The 15,716-nt window shown below is 37.9% G+C and overlaps 1 protein-coding gene across 4 annotated transcripts in view; it reads right to left on the bottom strand.

Moving 5' to 3' along the window:
• Positions 1-14,329, bottom strand: part of ZNF217 (zinc finger protein 217) — a 31,712-nt gene extending 17,383 nt beyond the window's left edge. For 2 of the 4 annotated variants that reach the window (XM_043989770.1, XM_043989773.1), the window contains exon 1: positions 13,499-13,591. The gene's annotated coding sequence lies outside the window, so the exon portion shown is untranslated. Of the gene's footprint in view, positions 1-3,269; positions 3,354-13,498; positions 13,592-13,970 lie in introns of those variants that run through there. The other 2 variants (XM_043989771.1, XM_043989772.1) reach the window with 2 other exon arrangements.
• Positions 14,330-15,716: the final 1,387 nt, after the last annotated feature.

Below are 15,716 nucleotides of genomic sequence, written 5' to 3'. Positions count from 1 at the left end.
CCTTTTCTCAAAGGTTCCACTCAAGTGAAGAGGAAAAAATCTGAGTAGTTTTACCTATTTTGGTCAAGTTGGAGTCTATGATGCATTCAGATGTTACTAGGTAACCCTATTTAATACTACAAGTTTTAGGCACTAACAATTTGTTAGATAAGCAATACTTAAAATGCCATTTTTGGAAAATGACAACTAACTTTTTTGGTTGAAGAAGTTTCAGAGATTCTTTAGCTAAACTACAGCCAAGTTGTGAAATAAGTTACTTTGTAAAATTTATGTTTGAAATAAAATGTCATACAGTAATATACATAATATCAAAATTTGTTCAGTTTTCCTCTCCTGGTTCATATTGGCTAGGGGAAATACCACCCTTGGATCTGAAACTTTTGGCTTAAGCTAATCTTCACTGTATAAATTCAATTCTAATGATTAAATCTGTACACTTATTATAGATATTGAAAATTTTTTTTAACTTTTCTCCAAATTTTTAGATTACTAGAATAGCCATTCCACATGAAAAAATTTTCTGTCTGGCTTCTATCCTACTCCACTTCCTTCTATGACTTCTAAGTTAAAAGTCCACTCAAATTTTAGCAAAGTAGTATTGCTTCTTTGTTTTTCTAGCAGTGATTCTGTTAGTGATTCTTGTCCTTGACATAGATGACCACACCCCTCTCCCTTCCTTTGGTTATGATTCTTACTTTTTCTCCTCCTTCATGGATTATTCCATTTATTCCTTTTCCTTTCCTCTCCCTCTTTCCCCCAGGCTCTCTGCTTAGCCCCATATTCTCTTCTTTCTCTAGACTGTCTAGTAGACGCCCATGATTTTAATTATGTTTTCTTACACACATAACTCCCAATATGCATTTTTAACTCCTGAGTTGCATTCCCACATTTCCAATACCCTGGTAGATACCTTCACCTGAAGGTCTCAAAGGCATGCCTTAAACTAAACCCATCCCTTTCCCATCTAAGCTTGCCCATTTTACCTACCCCCTCTCAAATGGGAGTATTACTATTTTCTTATGCATCCAAGGAGAAAACCATAGAATCATATTTAAATCTTCCCTCCTCCTCCTGGCATGCTAAATCATTTCAATTCTCCTTTGGCAATATCTCCCCCAGAAGTTTCTACTTCCACCATTGTGATTCAGATCCCTCTTTACCTTCTCACTTTGACTATGCTAAATACACTATCTGGTGGTCTCCCTGCTTCCAATCTTTCCCCTCTCCAATTTGTCCTTCATAGAATAAAAGTATTAATCCTAGTGAGCAAATCTAAACCTGTCACTTCCCTTGCTCAAAGACTTGGGGGGGGTGGGGCAGGGCAATGTGGGTTAAGTGACTTGCCCAGGGTCACACAGCTAGTAAGCGTCAAATGTCTAAGGCCATATTTGAACTCAGGTCCTCCTGAATCCAGGGCCAGTGCGCCACCTAGCTGCCCCTGCTCAAAGACCTTTAGCAGCTCTCCATGGCCTGCCTACAAGACAAAATTGAAAGCTTTTATTGTGGCATTTAAAGTCCTTCACAATGTGACTGACTCTCATTTACCTCTCCAGACTCATGTCATAGAATTTGCCTTTCCACACACTGTATTATAAGCTAAATACTTTCCAAACTTCATGCAATAGAAGCCCTCTACATCTCATCTAGTAAATCCTCCTTCTTCAAGTTCCAGATCAAATGTCACCTCCTTAAGGAAATACATCCTAACTCTCTCAGCTAGAAGTGATCCCTCTCCTCCCCAATCTCTCACCCATGTTTGACCTCTCTTTCACATTCATTACACTAACTTGTAATGTTGTAAGGAGTTACCTTACCAAGTTACTAACTGTAAACTCCTAGACAGCAAGGCCTGTCATGTTTATTCCTTATTGCCTTAGGGCCTTGAGCAGTGGACTCTACAACCCTTAATAAATGCTTACTAAACTGAAAATACCCATCTCAATGCATCAACTTTTACTTTGTAGTGATCCCCAAAGTAAGCCAGTGTTATATGGTGGAAGGTTCCAGTATAATGGAGAATACTCTGTATCTAGTATTCAGTACTTAATATACAGGACACCTGTGTTCTAGTTCTTGCTTTGCCACAAACTCTTGGAAAGTCGCATGTCATGTGCCTCAATTTCCTCATCTGTCAAGTAGGGAATTTGGAATAGACATTTTCTGATGTTCATTCAATTTGAAAATCCCACGTTGATGTAGTTCCCTAGATCAAACCATAACAAATCACAATTATGTAGTACCTTAAGGTTTACAAGTGTGCCACCCCCACAATAACCCTGAAAGAGGTAGGGAGTACAAGTATTAATATGCAAGTTAAAGACAGAGAAACTGAAGGGTTACATGATTTATTGGCAGAACTAGAATTTAAACCCAAGATCTCCAGAGTCTTAGCCCTCTGCTCTTTCCATAACAACGATTTTGTAAAGAGTTGACAGACCATACTTGTTTCTGTTTACAAGAGACAATTTGGTGTAGTGGAAAGAGAGCTGGAAGGACCAGAAGTACAACCTGTGACATATAATGAGTGACACTTAATCTCTCAGTGCTCTAGGGTCAGTGGAATCAAGCTCAAATAGAAAGGGGAGCCACTAAATCATACATAATGATCCCTGGGTGCAAGGCTTAGAAAAACCACATATGTTTATCAATGTCCTATTTATTTTGTTAACTATCTCCCAATTACATTTTAATTTGATTCAGGATTACAAGGGGTGTTGTATCCCTCAGTTTTTGACACCTCTGCTCTCCCCAGGGCTTCTTAAAAATTTTTCCACTCATGACCCCTTTGAGCTAGAGAAATTTTTACTCAACCCTGGTTACCCAGTACATAAAATAATAGTATACAAATCAAACATTTACTGCTAAATTTTTCTCAACCCCCACATTCGGTTACAACACCCTGAATGGGGTCTCAAAACACAGTTTAAGAAGCTTTGATCTAGGGGCAGCTAGATGGCGCAGTGGATAGGGTACCAGCCCTGGATTCAGGAGTACCTGAGTTCAAATCCAACCTCAGACACTTAACACTTACTAGCTGTGTGACCCTGGGCAAGTCACTTAACCCCAATTGCCCCTTGCAAAAAAAAAAAAAAAAGCTTTGCTCTAGACTGAGCTGCAAGCAATGTCAAGAAGTAATTTCTTCAGACAGGACTTACTCTATACTAATGAAATCACAGATCTGGTCCCTATCCCCTAAGTGTAATTTGGGCATATTCGAGCCATGAGCAATATTTTCAAAAATCAGTGTTAATATAATTTATATCACTTACATAAAAGTAGTTTAAAGAAGATCAGCTATCCAACCTTGAACACAGAGAAAATGCTTTGCATGAAAATCTTGGTTGCCCTACAACATATATTGGGGATGAGGAAGGGGGAGGAATGACTATAAAGAGAAGAACATTGGACTTCGAGATCTGAGTTGCAAGCTCCCCCTCACCCAAACTCCTTAATTAACTAGTAATATGATCTTGGGTGAGAATAACTTCTATCCTCTGGGCCTCATTTTGCTCATCTGAAAAATAAAGGGGAGGGGGGGAGAGTTGCACAAAAATGATCTTTAAGGTCACCTCTAACATTATATACAATTCTAAATAAACTGGTCACTCTCTGCTAGTCTCATACCATCTAGATAACTGCAATCACCATAATCAATCCTCTTCCTATGTTCCACTGCCCCCTTAAAGACCAACCTAACCAAAATGGGGGGGGGGGGGAGAAGAACCTTGAAAGGTACTTCTTAGCCCTTGTGTGAATCTATATACTTTTTCTTTTAAATGTCTTTTTTTTTTTGGGGGGGGGGAATTGAGGCAGCGTTAACAAATGGTCAGACTAATGCACTATGCTGATATGTAGGCCTTGTTTTTATAGTGGAAGCAAAATTTTAAAGTTTAAATACCTAAAATCAAACTTCAGTAAGTTAAAGCATATCAGTATTTCTCTACTTTGCTATTTGTGGCTGCCACCTGACACTTGCTATTCCTAGAGTATTATAAAAAGTAAATTATACTCTTAAAGCTGCTATAAAATAATTTACCATCAGCACTCTATCAAGTTCATAAGGACAACCAACTCTCCTTCTTCCCAATCTTATGAAATACACACACACACACATACATACCCCTAGTCAGTGTAATTGTGCATATATACTATAAGTCAATTCTTTAAATTGTACAGTTATTATATACTTTAAATTCCATATCACTGATGTGTGCCAAACAGACCAATAAATACTGAAGAATACCTTTAACAATATGAATATATCAGAGCTTCAAGACAAAAGCTCGATTGCTTAAAAATAATCTGCAAATTCTAAGTAAATATAATTAATGGTCTACTAAATGGAGACTTGTACCCCAATCACCTTTTTCCAGATTCATTAGATTTTCCACACATTTAATATATAACCTAAATTTCAGAAGTATTTCATGATAAAGCAAATTAATTAAATAATTGGGAGAAAGGAAAACAATGTAAAATATTCTGTATGCTAGTTTAGGATTACAGACAGATAGAACTATCACCACATTGCCTTGCACATACTAGGTGCTTAATATGTTTGCTGAAGTAATAATACATAAACATAAGAAAAAAGTTTTCCAATTATACAAGATTCTAAATAAGGTTCAAATAAATGAAGGCACATGACCTTCAGCCTTATACCTTATGACACCTAAGGTATGTGGTTAACCAATACAACTACATACTGTGACACATAACAGAGTTTACTTAAATAATCCCTACATAAACAAAAGGAGACAAAATTTTATACTAATTACAATATAATCTTTGAAATCTAATATGTATTAATATAAAGTATTGAAAAATAAATCTGCTTCTTTTAGATTAATTCTTTATAAACTAATGCATTACTGAATATAATACCAGTAATTCTCAATCTGTAGATCTTAAAATCAACAAATGCAAGATTGCACAATGTTTGATGAAAAGCACAATTTGGGCAGGTCTTAGTATAACAAATTAATCTGATTGCCACACTGCTGACACCTGCTTTATTTCTGAAGCACAGCTAAACAGATGGAATGAAAAGGATGGGGGAAAAAGGCAGGTAGAACATGGGGTAATGGAAAGAGCCTTGCAACTGGTGTTAGAGAACCTTGAATTCAAATCACCTCTGACAATTGCTAGTTAAGAGGTGTTTTGAGCAATTAATTTAACTTCTGAGCCTTAAATTCTTTAATCTGTAAAATGAGGATACCACCTCTTGTAGTACCTACCCTACCAGGCTGTAGCATCATTAATAAGATTATATAAAGTGCTACTGCAAAAAACACTCTAAAATAAAGAAAGGGTGTCCCAGAAGTCTTAGTGTAATTTTGACTAAGACTTTTGGGACCATTCTTTATACATAATAACTTTCATTATTCAAAATGTACCAGGGATGTTAATTTAAGAACTATTAAATACAACTTAAAAAATTTTTTTTTCTGTACTTTGGGAAGCAAATTTCATCTTTCCCTTTTAACCAGAAAAAAAAAATGGGATCATGAAAAATTCTCATCTTTTATTTTAATTCAAATTCCTTTCTAGGATACCATTATTTTGAAATTCATAGAATCTAGTTCCGGAATTTCTAGAGCTGGAAGTTGAGGAAGCTAAGGCCCAAGGACATTAAGTGACTAACGCAAGGTCACAAAGGTAGTGTCAGAGATGGGGGTATGAACCTAGTCCTGATTCCAAAGCCAATGAGTACTCATTCCTTTACCATACTGCCTCCTTAAGTAATTGAAAATCTATTAATTAAACCTATCTGTTAAAGAGTCTTGTGAATAAGCCCATAGTGCTCATTTTCAAAATCGAAAAGGATATATGTAAAACATGCTCATTTTTTAGCTTAAAGATCACCTTCTATTGTATTCCATCTATTCTTAATTAAAAGTAGCACTAGATATTTAAATTCCTTACATTTGAAACATCCTCCAATGTACTCCAATTCAAATACTAAAACTTCTATGAAATTACCATACCATTCAAGCACCAGTTACAAAGTTACAAGAGATGTCTTCAATTTCTATGATGGGTAGAATTTGTTTAGCTATCTCCATATAGAGCATAAGCTTTCCTAAGTATTAACAATAAAACACTAGTTTTTTCAGAAGAATATTTAAGAAAAATATTATCTTTCTATAAGTTTGCTTTAAAAATAAACTCGTGTAACTTTCTCACATGTGATTAGTGCTGCAATTTTATTGCAGAGATCATTGTAGTAAACACGCCCATTTTTTAAACTTTAAGATGTATTTTTTAAATTGTTATTCATAAAAATGTCCCAAATCTGGTCTCCTGGTAAGAAAATTGAGAAAAGACAATCTGTATTTTCAAAATCATTGAAGAGGCTAAAATGCATTATCAAAAAAAAAAACCCACAAAACTAACTCAAAACTGTATATATGTACCAAAAGACTCATGTTACCACTTAGGACACTAGAGACTTTATATATCAAATTTATCATAAATCTTCTTATAGCATACATTTCAAATTAGACCTGAAGACTTTTAGAACTTTAACAAATTGTCACCACCTGCCCAACTATCTAATTTTCGGCCTCAGTGTAAAAATACCTACAAATTCTAGTTTTGTAGTTTGCAGCTTCCCCAAATGTTAGTCCCCTACTTCAACTGAAATTCGAATATGCTGGACGTATTTTTCTCTGACAAGTGGAGAAACATCTCCATAATCTACAGTGGCAATCAGTAAACTTGTAACTTTAAATCATTCATCACTATTTCAAGGAAATCACCAAGGTCACAACCCATGGGCCAAATGGGCAAGCTCACGTTCCTAATGTAGCCAGCTAAAGCAAAATACTTCAATTTAAAAAAGAGAATGCAGAAGTTCAATGTTGATACAGGACATTATAATATATTCTACTACCAGACCGAATCGAGAACTAGCAAGATTCTACAGAAAACATGCTTGTTTTCTTGAAATTCTATGCAAATAAGCTTCAGTTATAAAGTTATTGGGGGGCATAAAGTATTCTTTTACTGTAATCATGCTAATAAAATTTAGCGATAAGATTAAAGGCTGTCAGGATTATTACATATCTAGACTATAAATGAAGTTCACTGTCAACTTAAATCTGACCTTCACTGAATCATGTTTAAACAATTTCATTTCCTATAGATACATTGTAAATTTCTTAATTTGGAAGGAATTGCTATTTTAAATTCTCTCCTTCAATACACAAATCTGTAAGAAAAAAACACTATAAAAGTTACTGAAAAGTCAAGCTTATTTAAAAACAAAGAAGATAACCATTTCTGGGAATAACCTTTATTCCACTATTTAACCTGTTTAAAAATTAAGAAGTATGAATGGGATTAAAGTGAAGTAAATCCTGAGTTACTTTAAAACATTACAATATTGTGATTTTTAAAATTATTCTACTACCTACATTTGTTTCTTCTCTCCCCACCAAAAATAAAATACATAAGTAAGCCACAAGATGTAAAATTCTACAAACTGTCACTTATGAACTTCACATTTTCACAACATGGGCTCTATTCCTTTTCAGGAGACAATATGATTACTGCAACAGAACTGATTTAACAAGTATTTCAACTTTATATTTAGACAATACCCATCAACAACAAAAGGTAGGTTGCTTTGTTTTGTCTTGTTTTTTAAGTCCCAAAAGTTCCTCCATTTAGTGGTGGAGTAGCAATAATAGGAAGACTTAAGTTTCTTGGCCCCTTTTCAACTAACTAGCTCATTTTGAAAAATAAGAAATAAATTCGTTTCCTTTCATGTGAATGACTGAAGGTAATGATTAGCATTTTGTGTAAGTTTAGTATACAATACTGAAAATGTCCTTCCTCCAGTACGCATAATGAAACTGAACTATTTTTGAAATATCCAGATTATAAAATATCAACCCTCTTCCCTTCACCAGCTTCATTACTATGTCTACTAGGACTGGAATTTTACTCATGGAAATTTAGAAAAATTTACTATCACCCAAAAACAACTCAAAAGGGAATTGAAAATATATTGTAGTTATCAGAATTTTAAAAACATATAAATCTGGTTTTTAAAATTCTTTTAAATATGTACATATGCACACTTATTCATCTCAGTTATATAAATGGCATATAGGTTACCCACCCTTAGTTGCCACAATTAGTTTTAGACTAGTCTGTTTTCCTTGAGGTGAAACTGGAATATGGGATAACATTAAATAGAATCAAGCCTATCATAATTAAGTAATGATTAGTGAAATGAATTCAAACACCGATATGGGCTCTATCTCCAACACATGTATCTACAAGACACTCCTTAAAAAACAAAAAGGCAAAAATGGAGAACTAATGAATATGAAGGCCAAAACGTAAATCTAGCATTTTTAAAAAGGCATCTGCCTCTGCATTACCACTTTGAAACATACATAGATTTGCCTCCAGACAATGAAAAATAAGGAAAATAACTAGAATATGTCTAATTCTTTGTATAGCTTAACTCTTTTTAACAGTAGTCTTATTATACAACTTTTATCACAAAATGACCAAAATCCCTAAGAACCTTTTAATGTTTAGAATATTAAGCTAATAAAAGTTATTATGAAGAGTGGTCTGATGAACATCCTAGGAGTGCTAATAGGCAGGGAAATTTCTGATGGTAACTGGATACATGGGACTTCCCCTACTTACTAACAATTCTGTGTTATTGCAGAGGAAGTCAACCTGTCCATGATGGATTGGTGGCTTTATGAAATGAAAGAATGGCTTTAAAAAAAAAACATTTCTTTAAAGTTAGTTTTCTATATACTCCAGAAGTCTAATTTTTAAGTCTCTTTCCCCTGCAAAACCAGATAAAGTAGTTTGTTAAAAAGATGTTCTAAAATGGCAAAAATTCTCAAAATTCTCCAACTGTTACAATTTTGCATTTATATTTCATTAAACAGTTCTAACACTGAAATCTCACATATAATCAAAATGGAACCATGTGACATATGTTTTACTCTCCCCATGCTTAAATTCAGAAAATGTTATTCTTTATGTGCAATACATGTTTGCTGCCATAGGCAAAATGTAAAAATTCCAGGTATATGGCAATTTACATTTAGCCTAGTTACAAAAGATTTTGTCTTTTGAGATAAGCAAATATGTGTGGATTAACTACCATTAGTGGCCACGTGTTCACTAGCTCTATTCATGCAAAAAGTATAAAAATATTTTATTCTCAGAACAAAAACCATACTTCAAGGGGGGAGGAGGGGAGTTGCTGAGGGGAGAAGAAGGAATGAGGGAGAAGAAAGCTGTCTTACAATAATTTGAAAACTAAGATAAGCCAGTTTCATATTTTCCTATGATTGAAATCACCATAGGCTTAAATAACTGCTTGCCCACATCCAATTCCCATATTCATCTAATAAAATGGTAAGCAGGACAAAAGTTACTAAAGAAAAAGTGCCTTGTGAAAATCCGGGGAAAAGACAAAGATTAAAGGAACTTTCTCCCTACCCTCAACAAGGTGCTCCCACAATCTAGTTCCAAAAATAAATTTAGTACTCTTCACCTTACTTGTCTCACCATCTTTCCAGTCCACTTGTAAAATAGACCGTTAAGGGATTAACCTTAAATGGGAAGTTAGGAATATGCTAAATAGTTGATATCACATTTAATCAAGCCATGCCTAACAACTCTTAAAAAAAAATCACCATTTAGAGTGTGCCCTGGCATCAGTCATTCAAGTGGGTGTGACAACTTTAACTAGGAAGTTTAAATACCAGAAATGTGAATAAGTAGAAACAATGTTAGAAGCTTTACTCAGAACATAAAATTATCTACTTTAGGAAGCCAGCCAAATAAGTAGACTCTTTTTTGCCAGAATTGTTTTAAACATTCAAGTATCATTAAAATTGTTCAAAAGTTAATTTCCAACCAATTTTTTTTACAACTTATAGATAACAATATTATAAAGTGGAAAAATAGTACATTTTATAAGGGTCCCCCACCCCAATGTTCTAATCGAGCATTTTAGAATTAGTAGAACTCCAAGGCTAAGTAAGAGCAGTCCTGCTGAGCCTAAACTATATTACTTTTATATTAAATATCTTTTTCAGTGCAGAAAGGGTTTTTGTTCTTGTTTTGTTTTAAAGGAAGGAAGAAGCACATAACTGAAAATGAAGAAATTCTATAAGGAGACTTGATAGATTACTATAATCCTCAATTATTTAGCAGGCCTATTTTTTAAAAAGGAAAATCAAAGAAAATATTTAGGGAGGCAAACAAGGAATACTATGTACTAAAGGGACTACAAGCCTATTAAGCTAATAATAACTCCCTTCATCTCTCCTCTGCCCTCCCTATCCCCTTTTTAATAACTGAAAATGTATAATTGTTATCTAAGTAGATTTCTTTAAAAAGAAAAAACCCTCTTCTAACCAGAATTTCTGGATTCTTCCCTTTTTTGAAGAGAAATGAAAGGCAATTAATTACATAGGCCCTCAACTTCTAACTCAAAAGATATTAAAAGACAAGCAAGGTTCAGAGCAAGAAAGGTGTTAGAAGATAAAAGTATTAAATGAAGTTGAAAAGTAAGGGAAAAGTATGTGTACTTTACCTATAAAGTCAGTCTTTTTTTCCTACTTCCTCCTCCTACATGCAAATAGACATGCAATTCTTTTCAAAAGGCTGTCTTCCTCTTCAAACCAATATTCAAAATCCAAACACACAGGCCATTAAACTTGTTTTTAGCTATTTCACATAAATAATGAACTTGTTTTGGCATATAATTATCAACAACTGAACTTATTTTAGGCTAGTCATTGCCTTTTAGAAACTAAGAGCACATGTAACTGATAAAAGGGCAGTTAATTTTTCAAGACTGAACAGAATTTTCCATTACAATCAGATCAAAAAAATTGTCTTAAATACTAATAAAACAAAATCTAAAATAAACAGACTACTTAGGAAAAAAAAAACAAGCTGCCATGAGGTGGACACACCTTAAATGTACTTAGCACACATTAACTATGCAAGTACAAACTTGTGGTGACTTTGTCCAACTTTTTGAATAAAAAGCAGTTAGATATTATTACTGTGCACTTGTGTCTTTTCACATTTATCTAAAATTTAAACACCAAATAGCTCACTTGTTTTCAATTATAAAGTATAATACCTTAATACATGAGATCAATATAGTATAGCCTTACATGACAAAGTACAGTATAATGTGAACATTTAAACTTACTACTTGACACCAGACAAAAGAAAAGGTAAAGGGCCTTCTTGCAAAGACCACTAGTGTTCCAGTACTGGAAGGCAGCTGTTGTTACCCTGCCTTTTCTTTTGTTGTGCTTAATCTCATGTCAAGTCATTCAACCAACTCAAAAGCGATGAAGACATAATTGAATCAACCTGAACTAAATCAGATCTATGGTTCTTAAATAGCTATATACAGTTTAATGATTCCAAAATACCTAGAAATATATTAAATGAGCTACTTTAGTACATGTAAAAAACCATTTGATGACCCCAAACTAGTCAATCAATCCATTATGACTGCCATTTATTTAATACATGCTAAGGAGGAAAGCTTCAATCCTTACAGGCTGACTTCCAAAAGGCAAATTTTTAGACTTGTATTTTTACAATGTAACTGTAGGTCAAAATATTGAATCTAAATATGACTATGCTCAAGTATTTTTTTTAGTTGCTCAAAGTTTAGTAAACAGTCTATTGATAAAGTAATAAGAACTGGCACATCACACTTGGCAGGTCTTTCTTACTCATGTAACTAAACTTTTAGGAAAAACTCCCCCGCTTTCCCAACCCCAGCCCCACCCTCACCCCTCCTTCTACCCGCGGAAGAATGCAGTTTACCCTACTTCATTGGCCCTACCCTTTAATCGTAAAATATTGGTTCAAACTCGAGAATTTGGCTTATCCCAGATTTCCCAAAAGATGAAACTGTCCCAAAAGTGAGGGGTAAACATTTCTAACGATTGTCCGAGCCCTCTATTACTACTTTTGATAAACAACTAAACCTTTAACAAACAACAGTATGCAATCATTGGTCAGCAAGTCACTGCCTGCTATTCAACTTGTAGTTAAACGTTTTCCTCCTCTGAATCTATCAGATCATATCACACTTGCATTTTAAGGTTTAGTAAAGTATGAATAAAGTCTATTTTGTCTTTTATTTGAAGTTAGGTTGTTTAATCTACCCTTCACCTCCTCAAAGGCACTTCCCTTTTTGCACACTTTTATGCTAACATTTCACTGTTTCGACCCCTTCTTAAGTTCCTATTTCTATTTTCAGCTTACTCTCTATCACTCTGCCTGTTCTGCCTTTTCTTTCCACTACAACTAGAGTTATAAAGTTATTCTTTAAGCTTTCAAGGTCATTTAAAAAGAAAACATGCGATTCCTTAAAAACCTGCTTACACACATACAGTAAACGAAACCTTTTCAAAACGCCTTTCATCAGTAAATCAATAACCCGCATAGCTATGTACTGGAGACCACTTCAAAACTATTACTTCAATTCAAATACTTACAAGTAGTCACACACATAAGAGATTATACAGAGGCTCATTAAAGTACAAGCAGGAAGATTTCAGTATCTTCAGAAACAAGCACCCCAAACAGCAATATGAAAACATTAACCTAATGAGGTTTTCTATAGATTAAAAGATGACCGAGATGTATCTTGAATCAGTTGAGCATTTCATTTTTCCTTGTTTAAAGAGCTCTCTATTGTTGTTGCTAACGCCTTGTTAGGGCTTATTGTTTTGCTTTCCTAACTTCCTACCCATCCACAATTAAAACGCTGCCACACAGACGATCAGAAGGTGGGTGAACTCCCAAAACACACTCCACCACCTCATCAAAATAAATAAAAGCACCTCAGTGAAACAAAAAAGAAAAGAAAAAAAAAGAAACTGACAACGGATCGATAAACTTTTCATTAATAGCTCCCCCCCACGAGCCACACAACCAACCCTACCCTAAGAACAGCATCTCCCTTACAAAGAAATGTTAACTACCCCTCACTAACCCCCCCTTCAAAAAAAAAAGCCATTTTGAATATTTAAAATAGTGCGTGTGTAAAAATGTATTTACACATAGCTATCCAAATACCATTAACGCACACATTCATTTAAACAGTGTAATCTTCCTGGCTATTAGAAGGTTGGGGGGGGGGGAACCAAAGAGACAAAAAATGGGAAGAGTGAAGAGATGTTATCAAATGGGGGATGGGGGGGGAGACCCAAGTAGTACAACACGAGGGAACGTGGGGATGAGGTGGGGGGGGGAGGCGTTGGGGGAGAGGCGGGGATGCCAGGGCCAAGAAGCAATGGCGGGGGGGGGAGGGGAAAAAATCAGAGACAGTGAACTTCAGAGGAAATGTTTTCTTCTCTTCCCCATTTCTCCTGCCCTCCCTTCTCCTGCCCCCTCCCTGCTCATCTCCCCCCACCCCCCCCAGGAAGCTTCCTCATCCCCCTCCCCCTCCTGGCCGGCCCCCCTTTACCTGCCGCTCCTGCCCCTCTGCCATTTCCTCCCTCAGCGGCGGCCAGGATTAAACTGACACCACACGAGTTGAGGGTTTGAATGAGGAGCCAGGGGGTGGGGGGCGGAGAGGAGGTGGAGGGGGAAGGAAGGAAGGAGGGAGGGAGGGGAGGGAAGACAGGGAGTTTCTCTGCCTTTTGTGCGAACACCTCATGGAAAGCCCTGCCCCCGATGCCACCTTCCTCCCCTGGGCAATCTCGGACTCATCCCTTGACAGCCCCCCTACTCAAGAGACCCCCCCATATATACACAACTTCTTACAAGACGGGGGGGGGGGGAAGGAGGCAGGCAGCCCTTACCCCAATCTCGAAACCCCTGACTCCAACGCCCCCTCACTAGATTGCCAGAGGAGAGAGGGTGAAATCTGGGAGGAGAGGGGGTAGTCCCCCGCACACACACGCACCTCCCCCCCCTCACCCGTGGGGCAGGCTCACCTCAAGCGAGAGGAGGGCGAAGGTGGGCTGGGTTGGGTGGAGGAGATGGGGAACGCCTGGAAAGGAGTGTGAGGGGGGTGAACGGGGCAAGGAGAAGGGCGCCCCCTAATCCTCCACACTTAACTACTGCCTGGGGGCAGCGGGGCTCGGGGGCCGTGGGCAGGAGCAGGAGGAGGAGGAGGAGGAGGAGGAGGAGGAGGAGGAGACGGAGGTGGTGGCGGAGGAGGAGGAGGAGGAGGGGCTATTGGAGCTGCTGCTGGAACTACTGCTGCTGCTGCTGCTGTGGAAGCTGCTGTGGCTGCTGCTGCTGAGGAGGAGGAGACCGGGCTTCTCCATTGCAGTTGGGGATTGTTTGTAAATTGTTACGGTGCAGCTGTTGCTCCCTCCTCGCTCGGGATCGCCAACCCCCGACACCCCGCCTCCTCTCCCCCTCCTCCCTACCAGCTCGGGCTAGCCGAGGCTCCGCCCCCTTAGTCTCCCTTAGTGCCCTCCTCCTCTTCTCCCGGACTCCCCCCCATCCCCTTTTTTCTCCTCCTCCCCTACTCTGCCCCGCCCACAGCCACCACGTGATAGGCCGCGAACGAGAGCCCCCCCCCCCCCCCAGCGCGTTCCCTTTACACCCGCACCCCCCACCCCCCCACCCCGAGCCCCGAAGGCCGTCCGGGACGGCGTCGCGCACAAATTCTCGACTTCGTACCTTCTAAGGGCCGAGAGGGAAGGAAGTGGGAGTGGGGGGGGGGGGGTGAAAGGAGCCGGAGCGCGCGCGCCAACGAGGCCCGGCGCGCGCCCCGGCAGTTCAAGTGACAGGTAGAAACAGGGGCGGGGGAGGAGGGGGAACAGAAAGCGGGAAGGGGGTATGGAAAGTGAGGAGTGCGCAGACTCAGAAGAGACCTGTCCCTTTCCTTTCCCCCACCCCACCCCTTCACCGCCAAGGTGTGCAATTAGTTAGGATTGGGATGGGTAGTAGAAGGAAAAGAGAAATTGCGAGCCAGGACTTCTGAGTGCTTAAAGAAAAAAAAGAAAACTATTGCTAACGACTCCTGTCGTAGTAGTAGACTGGGCAATGCCTTAGCTGTAAATAATAAATTTTTCATCAATGGTCAAACTGCCTGAATGCATCTATTTCACCTTTTACTAAACAGTTCATTTCTTTCTTCAAGCATCTATTCAATTCAGCTCTTCAAACGCGTGTAATTTGTGGATGACTACCATGAAGTAGGACATTTGGGGATAACTACATGAAAAACCAGAGTCCCTTCCCTTGAGGGCACTTCTAAGCGAGGGACTAAAAAACAAAGCACTTTACAAACCTTAAAAGGGTGTAAGAACAGAAAGGGGGGGGGGTGTAAAAATCTAGGAAATTAGCAATTTTGAATAACATGCTGATATCTTACTCGCTTGAGAACCGAGGTGTCTAGAAGTTCACATGGCTAGCATGCTACCCACGCTTTAGGGAAAAGATTTTATGTTGGGTAGAGCTACTTGATTTTTCATGTATACTGAATATCCCGCGCATTTCAGAGCAACTCCTTAATAATATTTTAAAGGTGAAATGTTTGTTTTGTTTAAATAACAGAAGAGATATTGGTGCATCTCTCCCAAAACTCTCCCTCGATAAAAGGGGGAGGGGTGAGTGGAAATAGGAGCCAAAAGTAGCAAATTTTCTTTCCCCATAAAACAGATCAAAAGTATATTTCCCACTGGTTAGAGCACTGGCCCTGGAGTCAGGAGTACCTGAGTTCAAAT

This window comes from Dromiciops gliroides, chromosome 2 (assembly GCF_019393635.1).
Source record: "Dromiciops gliroides isolate mDroGli1 chromosome 2, mDroGli1.pri, whole genome shotgun sequence".
Classification (NCBI taxonomy): domain Eukaryota; kingdom Metazoa; phylum Chordata; class Mammalia; order Microbiotheria; family Microbiotheriidae; genus Dromiciops; species Dromiciops gliroides.
This window is presented reverse-complemented; position numbering and strand designations above follow the sequence as displayed.